Source organism: Callithrix jacchus, chromosome 7 (genome assembly GCF_049354715.1).
Source record: "Callithrix jacchus isolate 240 chromosome 7, calJac240_pri, whole genome shotgun sequence".
Lineage (NCBI taxonomy): Eukaryota > Metazoa > Chordata > Mammalia > Primates > Cebidae > Callithrix > Callithrix jacchus.
Genome location: NC_133508.1, coordinates 106901373 through 106916779, shown reverse-complemented (window position 1 = coordinate 106916779; position 15407 = coordinate 106901373). Strand labels below are relative to the sequence as shown.

The following is a 15407-nucleotide window of genomic DNA, read 5'->3' as shown; positions in this document are numbered from 1 at the left end:
TCAAAATCAATATATAAAATCAGTAATATTTCTGTATGCCAACAGAGAACACTCTGAGAAAGAAACAAAGTAATCCCATTCACACTAACTACAAATAAAATAAAATACCTAGAAATTAACTTAAGAAGTGAAAGATCTCTATAATGAAAACTATAAACCACGAATGCAAAAATTTGAAGAGGACACACAAAAATGAAAGTTATTCCATGTTCATGGATTGGAAGAGTCAACAATGAACAATGAACAAAGAATAAATCAATGTTAAAATGTCAATACTACCCAAAGCAATCTACAGATTTAAGGCAGTCCTTATCGAAATACTGATGACATTCTTCACAGAAATAGAAAAAACAATTTTAAAATTTATATAAAACCACAAGAGACCCAGAAGAGTCAAAACCATCCTAAACCTAAGAATGAAACTGGAAGAATCACATTACCTGACTGAAAATTACACTACAGAGCTGCAGTAAACAAAATGGCATTGTACTGGCATAAAAACAGATATATAGATCAGTGTAACAGAATAGAGAACCCAGAGATTAATCCATATGTCTACAGTGAACTTATTTTTGATTAAAGTGCCATGAACATACAATGGGGAAAGGACAGTTTCTTCAAGGAATGGTGGGATATCCACTGGCAAAAAAAAAAAGAAAAGAAAATAGAAACTAGACACATATCTCCCATCATATACAAAAATCAAATCAAAATTTATTAAAAACTTAAATGTAAGACCTCAAACTATGAAATTATTAAAAGTAATCATTGGAGAAACTCTCCAGGAAGCTGATCAGAGCAAAGATTTTTTTTGAGAAGTAACCCACAAGCACAGGCAACCAAGCCCAAATAGATAAATGGGATCACATTAAGTTAAAAAGCTTTTGCACAGCAAAGAATACAATCAACAAAGTGAAGCAACAACCCACAGAATGGGACAAAATATGTCCAAACTACCCATCTGACAAGGGATTAATAATCAGAATATATAAGAAACTCAAGCAACTCAATAGGAAAAAATCTAGTAATCTGATTAAAAATGGGCAAAATATCTGAATAGACATTTCTCAAAAGAAGAGATACAAATGACAAACAGGTATATGAAATGTGGTCAACATCATTGATAATCAGAGAAATGTAAATCAAAACTGCAATAAGATATCATCTGACCCCAGCTAAAATGGCTTTTATCCAAAAGTCAGGCAATAACAAATGCCGGTGAGATGTGAAGAAAAGGGAGCCCTCATACACTGTTTATGGGAATGTAAATAAGTACAACCAATATGGAGAACAGCTTGGACATTCCTCAAAAAAATAAAAATACAGCTACTTTATTATCCAGCAATAACACTGCTGGGTATAAATCCAAAAGAAAGGAAAGCAGTATATCAAAAAGATATCTACAGCCCATGTTTATTGCAGACCTATTAACAACAGCCAAGATTTGGAAACAACCTAAGTGTTCATCAACAGATAAATGCATAAAGTAAAAGTGGTACATATACATGATGAAGTAGTAGCCATGAAAAAGGATGAGATCCTGGAACTCGTGGTTACTACATTAAGTGAAATATGCCAAACACAGAAAGACTAACTTTACATGCTCTCACTTATTTGTTTGCACTAAAAATTAAAACAATTGAATTCATGGAGACAGAGAGTAGGATGATGGTTACCAGAGACTGGAATGGGTAGTGAGGGTGTAAGGGAGGAGGTAGGGTATCAAAAATTAGAAATAAATAAGGCCTAGCATTAAATATTTGTTAGTACAATAGAGTGACTCTAGGCAAAATAATTGTACATTAAAAAATAACTAAAAGAGCATTATTGGATTGTTTATAACACAAAGGGTCAATGCTAGAGGTTATAAAAATACCCATTTATCCTAATATGATTAGTATGCATTGCATGCCAGTATCAAAATATCTCATGTAATCCATATATACACCTACTATGTGTCATGAAAAATTAAAATTAAAAAGTGGATTGAATTTTAACTTATTTAAATCTAAATAACCATGTGACAACTGTATTACATACTACAGCACATCTAAAAGCCTCTACTTAGCATAGCTGTTAAACATACCTATGACTTACACTTCTGTAGGTCTTAAAACTCGACAGAAATCATTCACGGGAAGCAAAGAAAATCAAAACATAGGAATAAAAATAAGACTAACTATTCTTACGGAAAAAGAAGGAATAAGATTTCTATCTTATTGTTGGAAATAATAATAAATAGTCTTCTCTGTCCTGCCCAGGGAAAGAGAAGAACAGGACAGCACACTGACCATCCAACCTCATGAAACCCTAAAACCGAGAAATTCTTCGGAATTCTAGATTTCCTTATTTGGCTCATAATTCAAGAAAAATGAGAAAATTATTGAAGAGGTAATGACACATGCCTTATCAGTGAGGTGCTAAGTTTTTTTCAAGGAAAGTTGAGTTTGAAGCACAGTGAACCAAACCCCAGACCAGGACTATGCTGAAAGCATGCATGTCAAGTTTTCAATAGCCATTAATGAATAGTCTAAAGTGTTTATAAAGATCCAATTTGAACTGCAAATGACAGTGCAAAAATAATCAATACCCAATTATCTCAGTCAACTATGTTGAGGTGATAGTTAATAAGGACAATCTAAAGTTAAACAGCAAGATGACTGTGAAAAGAAACCACATGTTAACCATACTTAATCTGCTTAAAAAGAGAGTGAAATGCTTAACAAAACAGAAAGATATGTGAAGTGCTGTCAAGTTGAAAACTAAACAAAATTCCTCATCTGTAAGGCCAGCAATGATTTACCAAAAGAACAAAGATCAGCAATGTTTCAGCAGTGAGAAACTTGTTTGTACACTGCCATGTCACACATTTAGGCTAATAGCAAACACAGTAGTATATTATTCTCACTTTATTTTCAAAGAATAGAATTCAGAACAGATCAGTATCATTATAGATGTCTTGTAAAATCTAGATTTTACCTTTTGTAAACAACACTGAACACAGCAAAAATTATTTATTTTTAAATGATTGAATGCATGGTGTTAGCAATAAATGTACACTCTACACAGGACTAATGAGCTTATGATTATAGAACATCTTTGCATATATTATTTATTCTCATAAAGGATAAGACCTGTGGGTTTAGTCTTTTAGAGATGAAGAAATTAAGACCCACTTGTCCAAGTTCAGTGCAAAGACAGATTCATGCTCAGATTTTCTGATTCCTTTGCACCTGAGCACAGTTTCCTAAATGAAAGAACTTTTCTGCTCATGGTCAGATTATTGCACTTTCCCCTGGAGCCTTCTTATGTCTCAAAGAAGGGACTACTGTCATATATGGTAGCTGTTAGATGCAGAATAAAAACATTGTGGAGCATCGCACACTGGGGTCTGTGCAGGGGGAAACTAAGGGAGGGACAGCGAGGGCTGGAGAGTTGGGGAGGGATAACATGGGGAGAAATGCCAGATATAGGTGATGGGGAGGAAGGGGACAAACCACATTGCCATATATAGACCTGTGCAACAATCTTGCATGTTATTCGAATGTACCCCAAAACCTAAAATGCAATGTGTGTGTATATTTATTTATTTATAAAAATGAGGAAATGTAATGATTTTATAAGAAAGTCATGCATTCCTTCCTCAAAGTGAAATGGGGAGAGTTGGCAAATATGAAAGAATTCATTCTTTTCAAAATGTTCATAAATGTCTAAATATATACCTTATGTAGAATGTAAAGGACATTCATTTTCATAATCCAGGGAAGTAAAGACCAAGTGCTTCCCTGGATTTCTGCCTTCAGCCTGTTCTCCTTCTGAGTCCTACCCATGGTGATTATCTTTGAGCTGTAGTTATGATCATAAGGCAATGATTTTCAGTCACTAGATCAGAAGCTTTTGGAGTGTTGACACAATGTTTCCCTGGTAAATTCTCTAGTATTGTTGCAGATAGTGCTGACCACTCAGAGGAAAACATACTCAGGATTTTTTAAAATATAAATGTTGTGATTAATCAAGTGAATACTATTTGATGGCTATGACTCACAAATGAGAAAAATAAAACATTATGATCACACTCATATAATTTCTGGGATGTTGTCAGGCATAAAATATTTTTAATATCTTAGCATTTTACACTAAGATTAGAAAATGGAATGTGCTGTATCTTTTACTAGGGAAAGAAGAATCAAGATGACTCATTTATTTAGAAAGATAGGTGTTTGGGAAAAATTAAATTTTTATTTGAGATTGAGTGAATATACTAACAGCTTGAAGTAGTCAGTGGGTATCACATAGTTCTGTGTTAGTTCCTGGAGCTTAAAAAAATCTTTCAGTTTTTTCCTAAAACTTCGTGGAGTCACAAGGAAGTACCACATAATTGGTGTATAACACTTTTCCTTTAAACTCTGTACCTCTCATTTCATTCTCAGTTCCTTATCCCAGCATGGCCAGAGACTTTTCTCATCTGTTTTTTTTTTTTTTGGTTATCATCTACTGGCTTCTTTTGTGGGTATCTAAATAAGTTATTTATATTAATGTAACTATGTTAAATACATATCACATTAAAGTAATTTTAGAGCATACATGTATAGCCTCTATGCTATAACCCATCTCCCCCTATTATCTATTCTCAGTTCAACAGCCAGAGGGTCCTTTAAAATCATGAGTCAAATTGTGTCACGGCATCGCCTCCAACACTTCAAGGACTTCTTATTTCACACAGAGCAAAATACATCTTTACAAAGTCCATTTATGTTTGGTTGCCTGTATCCTTCCCTCAAATCTTTTATTTCCCCTTTTGACCAACTTGAGCATATAAAATATTCTCCCGCCTTAGGCCTTTACTCTAGCAGTGTCTTTTCTCTGGAACCCTTTCACCTCCATTAAGTCTTCATTCAAATATTACTTTTTCAGGCACCTTTCCTGACAACCAGTCTTTCATCGACATTCTTCAACCTCTTTACCAGGCTGTATTTTGTCTTTTACCTTACTGAGTATTAACATTTAACATTGACTTTTATCATTTTTTTTTTGTGCCAAATTCACTGTTGAGGTGTGCTTTGGAAATAATGTGTATTAATTTAAATATTACTGGTTTTGTTTATCTCTTAACTAGTAAGAAAAGCATGAACACTGTCTATTTTCCTACAGTTCTGTTATTTTTTCTTTGTGTGATTTGAGACTATATTATTTAATATACACAAGTTATGATATTCTGATGGATTGAATCTTTTATCATTATGTAGTGATTGTTAAGAGCTAAAAATAGTATTTGCCTTAAAGTCTACTTATCTGGTAATATAGTTGCAGAAATCCTCATGAATACTAATTAACTGGAATATCATTTTTTGTACTTTGGCAGTAAGTTGTTTTGGGGTTCTTATATTTAAGATATGCCTGTTGAAAACAAAACATGGGTGTGAAATTTAAAGTATTTTTTAAATTCAGTCTTAAATCAGAGTATTATATTTGCATTTATTTGATTTACTGATAACTTGAATTTAAGTTTACTATCTTATTTTGTGCTATTTATACAGATTTTCCATTTTGCTTTTCTTCTGTTCTTTTGAATTGGAACCTCCTTTCTGGTTTCATTTTATTTTTTATGTTTTCTTCTTTGGAAATCATGATTTTTCTATATTGAGATAAATCTATATATGTAATATTTGCTTACTATTTTTGATTACATCTGGTATCTTTTGATAATTTTCCTTCTTGCTGAAGTTTATCCTTTAAAATTTTCTTTAAAGTATGTCAGGAGATTTTTTAAATCCTCTCTGTTGTTCATCTGAAAATGTCCACATTTTATCTCTCTTCTTGAAAAATGTCTTTCCTAGATGAAGAATTATATGTATACAGTTGTATTTTATGTCTTTATTGCTGCTGTTGAGAAATCAGTTATTAATTCAGCTGTTCTTCCTTGAAAGATAATATTTTTTTTGTTCTGGCTGATTTTTTAAGGTCTTTGTTTTTGGTGTTCTTCAGTTTCATTATGACATTGTCTATTTATACATTTTTTTATTGGTTTTATTTTTTGGATTGGAGATGTATTGTCTCTCAGCAATTCTGAAATGCTATCATCTATTTTATCTTTGAATTTTTTTTCTTTTATAACTGTTTGTAGCTTAAGCCTTTTCACTCTATCCTCATTGTTCTCCTGTGTTGAGAATTCTCTTTCCACCCCTCTGGATTGTTTCTTCTCCACTCTGCTCTGTTTTCTGGCCCAGTAACCTCTACATTATGCATCATCTAAGTTTTCTTGCCTCTGGTGTCCTGGTGGGCTTGGCCAATGATAGGTACCATCAGGACATTTGAGTATGGAAAAGAGACAGTAGGATTTATTTCCCAACCTGCATCCTTAGTAGGCTGTGGGTGAGCAGAAGCTGAATTCTTCTACCAAAGTTTGCAGTTCCTCTTGGACAATCCTCTCCTACAGCTCCCTCCAATTTCTTGTAAACCTCTCCTTTTCTGTTCTCCTTTATGCCTGGAGGTGAAAATGACTTTTTTGCTGTTGCTAACCTCAGGATGTGCCAGCATACCTTGTTTATTTAATTATACCTATCTGATTTTCAGAAATCCACCTAGTTACTGTTACAGCCTCTTGTTCTTTTTTCACATTTCCCTTGTGTATTTCTTGAAACACATACACTTTAGAAGGCTGTAGTATTTAAGAACTTTGTGATGTGATTCTTCTGCTTCTTGTTCCTGCTGACTTTGATACAGGATGCAGTACGTTTTACAGTTTCCTGTTTCTTTGAGTGTTTAATGGTTTTATATAATGAACTTATTTTTATTGGACATTTATCTTTGAGGATTTTTTTAGGCCTTCATTAGTGTATTTTACTCCAAAGAATATCTAAGCTTTATTTCCAGACTTGAAGACCATCTCCAGCCACTAAAACAGGAGCTCAAGGTCCTTAGGGTTTAGCAGATTCCCTTACAGTTAAATCTATCTTGAATTCTTACCTACCTTCTAGAAGGTTCTCCTTGATTTCGCTTTTAGCTACTTCCTAATTTTTTAGCCAGTGTGGCAACTCACTTAAAAATATATCACTTGTATTTTATCCAGATTTTTTAAGTTGTTTTTATGGAAAGACAGTTTCAGGGTGTTTAGTGCTTCATGCTGATGATAATAGAGATCCCATATAAAAAAATCAAATAAATTCAGTTGTCATGATGATATATTTTAGAAGAGATAAAACAAGCTAATATGAATTATTTAAAATGTGTTATATTAAAAATATGATGTAATTGAGCCTCAGAAATCCTGTCTCTAAGCTACCAGAAATGACACAGACAGGAAGTAGCAAAGATAGGATTCACATTTCACTCATTCCCAAATCTCTAAGACTTATGTTAACCCTAGCTGTTTTGCATTACATCAGAATAACATTACTAAGAATACATATTGTTACTTTAGGCTCAATTAAGAGCCATTAAATGCTGATACTACAGGTGTAAAAATGATGACGTGAAAAAGAGCTGCTATGAGATACATTGGAAAGAGTCAATAAAATAGTATATGGATTTTAAACAATAGGTTCCCATCATTTTCAATAGTTTTAAATTAAAAGAATTTATTTCACTGGCCAAAAATGTTCTATGAAAAAGCACAGAGGATAAATAAGTCTGTGATTCTGGTGAAGAACCTGAAATAATGGACAGCCTGAAACGTAACATGACAAAAGCAGTTATTTTAGCAGGACTATTCCTAGACAAAATTTTAAAATAGGAAGAAAGTTCATCTACATAAGCCCTCGTCTCCTTTTGTTAATTTTCCTTACTTTCCATGCTTTCTCTGCCTTTATCCTTTCTTCATTCTCTGCAGACCTAGGTAAGTGAATAATATCAAAAGGTAAATTAATTCAATATTATTATACTTTACATATAGAAGACACATCAGGGGAAAAATACAATGTATAAATTTTACCTGTGGCAGTTCAGATACATAGCACCTGGATTAAGAGGATCCTTGGAAATCTTATACTTTTCAAATTGGATGATACAGATAAACTTATAATCTGCTTCAATATATGATTGTATATGTCATTCTGGAGTAATTCTACCTATAAGACATAGTGTAAAACACTGCTAATGCTTTACATGAAATCATCTATGCAAAGGAAATGCTATTAAAATTCTAATAAATTGTTGCCTTAAATAATTATAATGCTCCTAGCCAGTCATTATACTTTCAAAATATTATTCTTTTAGTCTTTGAGATTAATCATAGAATAATGCTATTTTAGGAATGTTTATCACTTTAGTAACACAGAAGTGCTGGTGAGAAATTAGGTCAGTGTGAATTTAGGTCAGTAACCAGTAGTACAGCACACACAGATACACACAGGTGGACAATATAACTATCTACTTTGGGGTTTATAATAGACTGTGGAGGTTTACAATAAAATGAAACATTATTATTTTTTGCTTCTTATTAAATATTTACATCTTGTCCTTTCCTTTGTTTTCCTTGTTTTTTCTTTTCCTTTTAAATAATTATAATGCAAGAAAGGATTATGGTAGTTATTTCTTGATACTTTCCATTACATTGTTGCTAAAACTGTTTATCTCTGCTACCATTAACATCACAGACATTTGTTAACATTTAATCAGCCTCTAGGATCTAAGAGTTCTATTTAATGGAAAACGCCTTTTGAAACTCCACTTTTTTACATTAAGAGAAATGTTTGTATTACAAGTTATGTTAAATAACCTGAGGAGTTTCTTGGCATTTACTGTCTCTCTTTCCTTCAGTTCTGTTTCATAAATCAATGGTTCCTAAATTTTGAACTGTGAATTAAAGTTTTAACTGAAAACATAAGAATAATTATCAATATACTGAAGTTTTCACTAATCTATCTTTTTTCTATTAAAATGTTCTGTCTCATAAAATGTTGGTGAGAATAAATAGTAAACTTATCATTATTAATTTAATAAAACCCCATCCCTAAGATAGTTTAAAAACATATCATTGCTCTGTAAAATCTCTGTGTTTAGGGCCATTAAATTGCATAATCTTGGAGAGGACCTATAGGGAAAAAATGGCATTCTTGATCAGTTTGATAGATTGGTGGTTTTACCCTTATTTAGTGAAATAATGCAAAAACAAAACAAAACAACAAAACAAAAAACAAGGGAAGTACTTAACATTGATTCTGGAGCATAATAGTCTGAAAATAGTATGTGAGTGAATATTGAATGAATGATAGTCCAATTGTAAATATGGGTGGATATATTTGAAGATGTGTTGACCAGTCAGACATTTTGCACACTGAATTGAATTTGAGATTGTCTGCCTAGCAGCATTGTAATGATAAGCACTATAATATGCACCAAAGAATACTGATAACTAAACAAATACTAATGGCCAACATAAAAATGCTGTTAATCAACATCTGTTTTAAAAAATGTAAGAGAAACACAACAAACATTTATTCTCTTTGTAAATTCAGCTCAGTTCCAGTAGAAAAGTCAGGAGATAAAAATGGCAGCAAATAAAACAATCCTTATTTCTGAAATGTCCTTTTCTCCAAACAAAAATTTATTTCTCATTCTTTTACCAATATTGCTTTACTTAGTAGTCTCTAACAGTCATCAATCAGCAGCTATTTAGCTAGCATTAAACAAAAGCTGTGTTTGCTAGCAATGAATGGTGTAATTCCTAAATCTTTGACCTAGTATGACATTTTCTTCTACCCTGGATTGCACTGTATAAATAGTCATTGGTAAATTATAAAGTTAGATAATAAATGCATTCATAAGACATTACATATAAATTTAGTTGTCTAATCTGAAATAGCTCTCATCATTAAAACTAAAATTTTATTAGATCTTGTATTTGTTATAGTCTATATTTATTAAAATAAGGAAGTTCTTGATAAGAAAATCATGACATATTACTAAACCAGGAAAGGACATAATATTTTGTATTTCTCGTGTTGTGCATTTTAGCTAAAGTGTAATGTCCAGTAACCACAAATGTGAAAGAAAATTGATCTCTAAATAGACCATGTTAAAAGTTGAACTGTGTCTCAGCTAATTTCATATGTTGAAACCTGAAGCTCCAGTATTTGGGAATGTAACTGTATTTGGAGACAGAACTTTTAAAGAGGTGATTAATTTAAAAACAGTTTGTTAGGTTGGGCCATAATTCAATCTGATGTGTGTGCTTATAAGAAGGGAAAATTTGGACATACAAAGAGATACTAGGGGTATGTATGCACAGAGAGAAAGACCATGTAAAGGTACAAGAAGGCAGCCATTGGCAAGTCAAAGAGAGAGACCTCAGATAAAACCAAGCTTGCCAGATCTTGATCTTGGACTTTTAATCATGATATTTAAAAATCAAAAGTTCAAATTATACTTACCATATCTTATTAACAAAGGCAAAGAAAAATTTATACAATGGTTAGGAAATTTTCATCAAATATCATCCAATAAAATGGGGCTGAGGCTTAATGATCCAGCTTTAGTTAATAAGTTAACCAAAATTTACTGAGCATGTATAATTATAAGAGATAAATGGTTCATTAACTGCTCACAGTAACTCTGTGAGGTCAGTATTTCACAGAGGAAGAAGCACCTTGTTCAAGGTCATTCACAGCTAGAAAGTGATGGAGCCAGAATTCGAATTCAGGCCTTCTGGCTCTAGAACCAAGTGAAATGGAAAACAATTCTTTTAAATATGAAATGTATTGTGTGTATATAATGCCTGTACTTTATGTTGTTTTGCAAAACAACATTATGAGGGTAAAAAACATTTTTTTTCCCTTGAGAACATTTCATTTTCTAATTATGCTGAAAAGTGAAGAGTTATTGTTATACCCAAGTGGTTAACCCAGACCACTCTGATTACGACAACATGGATGAAGCATCTTTCAGGTTTGTGTTGCCAGTGGTATTCACTGAATCAGACTATTAACTCCTTGAGGGAGGAAATCAAGCCATGTTCATCACTATAGCTTCAATGTCAAAGTGGTTTGAACAAATTAGCACTCCATTTGATGAATGTTAAATAAACATATGCTGCCACAGGATTTGATAACATACAACCTGCAGTTTTAACTATGAAGTCTTCACTTTATGTGCATTTCAGAGAAAGTTCCCTGAAATATGTGAGTCAATAAAAAAGAAACAGTTACCATTCTACATATGGGAATTGAACCAAGTACTACATTGTTTCAAAACAGAATCAATTACCATAGTGCTATAAACTTATATGACAAATGTGATATAATATAGTCTACTTGCAGGATCACTCATCAGGCCTTGCTAACAATTATTATACAGTTGCAGTTTTTTTCATGTTATTATGTAGATTATTATTATTACGGGAGCCAATATGTCAAACTGACAATATATGACCTTATAAATTTAAGAACTCAAATTTTCAGCAATTTTTAATGTTTGTGGGTAAAACTTTAAATCTTGACAAAAAAGGATGTTTTCATTTTGGTGATTATGGTACTGGGAATGATTGACATTCTTACTATTTTTTTTCTACTTGAAAAAATATACTAACTGGCTCTTTTGCATCCCATTTCTGTGTATATCAAATCTAAGTAACCAATTATTGTTTCTATGGCAAAAGGGATTCTTAACATATAGAACACCCATAACTGTAAGTGAGAACGTAGGCAGTTCAAAAGACTCTTTATCTGGAAAACAATCTAAATATGAAACATTAATTTCAATATGTAGTCTAATATTCAAATCAACATACAGGCTTTTCAAATGGCTAATACTAAGTTGGGATATTCTTATTTACAATATTGGATCACAATGACGATTTGATGGTTTGACTTGCAGAAAGCATTAACACTAGGTACAAACTTTGTTTTAAATAATTTACATGGATTGTGATACAATTCCAGTATCTGTAACTTAAGAACAAACCATACAATTTCCTGCATTTATCAATTAATGTATAAGTGAAAGTTAAAATATTTTTATTCAGGCACCATAATGTTTTGGAAGACGCTGCTAGCTACCTTGTATCCTTTTTCCTCTTCTTTATCAATAGAGCCCCAATTTTGTAATGTTAAAATCTTGCATTTCCCAACTTTCAGTGACAATGTAAGAGTGGCAATGTGATTCAATACAAGCTAAAATAATGTAAGTCAAAGTTACTAGGAGTCTTGGGGAAAGCTCTTTAAAAGGAAAAAGAAGACAGGCTCTGCGTGTTTCTCAGTGTCTTCTTCCCTTTCCATTTCCATTTCTGCTTGTAATATGATGGTATTGGTGGTGAATACAGCATGCAAACAACAGCAGGAGGACAAGAGTCAAACGGCGGGGCAGAAAACTACAAGAAGTTGTACTCTCCAGGAGTGTGTCTGAGCTACCTCATCAGCCTCCTACTACCTGTGGAGGTAATGGAGAAAATTAAGGAAAAAAATAAAACACAGGTTGGTTTGGGACAGTTTTGGGTGATTTATATTATTGGCACTTGAATGTAATTCGTAACTTATCCAACTGTCTTAGAGGTAAATATATTCAAACATACTACATGTTTGTGAACTCTTCTATTGAACTTAATTAAATATTTATGGAGTAGTAATTTATCACAGAACCTGAGCAAGTTCGTAGCTTTCTTGAAGTGCCTAATTTGCTCCAGGGATTAATTTGCCTACTGGTTGGATAAGACCAATTAGCTATGAGATATAGAATATGAAATTTCAATTATGATGAATGACAACAGGGTATCCAAGTTAAAGCCAAACTATTTGAAGTACTTGCCAGCATATCTGGAATGGATGATTTTGATAATATATCAAAATGCATATTTTAAAAATTAATTTCATTTCTGAGACACACAGCCAGTTTGTTATTAAAACAATTTATCATTTATTAATGATGAATACATGGCAGACAAGTTGCCATATTTGCTATTAACCTGTCCTAACTTTTCTATCACTTGTTTGCAGAAAGATAATATGTATAACTTCTCTTGCAGCCTAATAGCAGTTACCATTTTTGTAAAAATGAATTTATAGAAGATGCACAATAGAAGTAAATTGGGCAAAGATTCGAAAATGAGTTTTTAAAATTGAGAAGCTGGATTCCCTATATTTAGAGTGATTACATTGCTTCTTTACCTAACATAACTACATAAGTGCACCGATACAGAGGCATCTTAAAGTCTATTTGGCACATGATCTGTGAGGTAAGACTGGCAACTTCAACAAGGGTTATCACAATTTGTTATCACAACTCTAATTTTGGAAGCAAATATCTATTAGAATTAAAATGGAGAAAAAGGAATTATGATATATTTTTGTTCACCTGGATTTGTTTAAGTAAAAGTAAAAAACTATTAGCAGTTTATATTATTATAATTAACCCAAAATTTCAGTTGTATTTTATACATATAGTTTCCATTGGTAAGATGAAAAAAAATGTAAACCAATGACACAAATTTTAAGTGTTCACATTATTGATATTTTTATCTAAAGTTTCTTGTTCTTTCACATTTTTATATTTTCATTTTGTTTCTAACATAAATGCAAGGTGCTTAGTATCATGTCTATTCTAGTCCTATAGTGCTTTTGTTAATTGTGGTAAAAAAACAACATGAGATCTAACTTCTGAACAAAGTTCTAATTGCACAGTACAGGATTATTAACTATATGCACATTGTCATACAGCAAATCTTTAGAACTTTTTCATCTTTCACGACAGAAGCTCTGCAGTTATTGAACAGCAATTCCCCATTTTCTCTTCCTCTCAACTCCTGGAAACCACCATTCTACTTTCTGTTTCTATGTGTTTAACTGTTTAGATACCTCATGTAAGTATAATAATTTAATATTTGTCCTTCTGTGATTAACTTATGTCACTTAGCATAACATCCTCAAAGTTCATCCATGTTTTTGCATGTGACAGGCTTTCCTTTTTAATGTCCAAGTAATATTCTACCATGGACACTCAAGATGTTGTCACCTCCTGGCTATTGTGAAAAATGCCAAAATAATTATAAGGGCATAAATATATTTTTGAGATCCTGATTTCAATTCTTTTGGATAAATACCTAGAGGTAGGGTTGCTGGATCATATGGTAGTTCTTTTTATAAATTTCTGAGGAACTTCCACACTGTTTTCTAAAGTGGCTGCACATTTTACATTCCTACCAACAATGCAAGAAGGTTCTAATTTCCCACACAAACTTGCTAACAATTTTCTTTTTTATTAGCATGCATACTAACACTTTTTAAAAAAATGATTATGACCATTCTGACAGATGAGTGGTTATACCTCATTGTGGTTTTGAGTTACATTTCCCTGATTAGTAGTGATGTTAAGCATCTTTTCACAGAACTGTTAGTCATTTATTTTTCTTCTTTGGAAAAATGTCTAAATTATTTGCTTACTTTTAAATTGGGTTATTATTTTGTTTTTGAATTGTAAGAGTTTCTTGTATATTTTGAATATTAACCCCTTATCAGATATGTCATGTGTAAATATTTTCTCCTATTCTCTAGTTGCCTTTTCATTCTGTTCAATGTCTTGCTGTGCAGAAGTTTTTAGTTTGATGTATCCCACAGGTCTATTCTTATTTTTGTTGACCCTGTTTTTGGTTTCATATCCAAGAAATCACTGCCAAGACCAATCACAAAAAGATTTTTCTGTGTTTTCTTTTAGGAATTTTATGGTTTCTAGTCTTATGTCTAAGTTTTTAATCCATTTTGAGTTGATTTTTGTGTGTGGGTATTCAGTTTTCCCAATACTATTTCTTGAAGAAACTACCCTTTTCCCATTGTATAGTAACGATACCATCATCAAAGATCATTTGAACATACATGAGTGAGTTTATTTCTGGGCTCTCTTCTGTTCCATTGGTCTATATGTCTTTATGCCAGTAACAGAATGTTTTAATACTGTAGCTTTGAAATCAAGTAATGTGAAGCCTCTAGTTTGGTTATTTTTTTTTAAGACTGTTATGGCTATTCGGAGTCCCCTGAGGTTCCATGGGAGGTAGAGGAGTTTTTCCAAATTACAGAATTGATAAAACAACTATATAATTCTCTGTGAAAATACCATTGGGATTTTGGTAGAGATTGCATTGTTGTAGATTGCTTTGGGTAGCATGAGCATTTTAACAATATTAAGTCATCCAATCCATCCATGCAGGAATCTCTTCATTTACTTAGGTCCTCTTTAATTCATGTTATCAATATTTCACAATTTTCAGTTTACAGGTCTTTTGCTTCCCTAATTAAGTACTTTATTTTTATTCGTGTTATTGCAGGTGAGATTGGTTTCTTAATTTCCTTTTTGAATTATTCATTGTTGATATATAGAAATGTAACTAATTTTTTTGTGTGTTGATTCTGCATCCTATAACTTTGCTGAACTGATATATTAGTTCTAACAGTTTACCTTGTACATGTGGAATCTTTAGGGTTTTC

At 32.2% G+C, this 15407-nt stretch overlaps 1 protein-coding gene across 30 annotated transcripts in view; it reads right to left on the bottom strand.

Moving 5' to 3' along the window:
- The window catches only part of LRRC7 (leucine rich repeat containing 7), a 597290-nt gene that overhangs the window by 478615 nt on the left and 103268 nt on the right, over positions 1 to 15407 (bottom strand). The window lies entirely within an intron of this gene.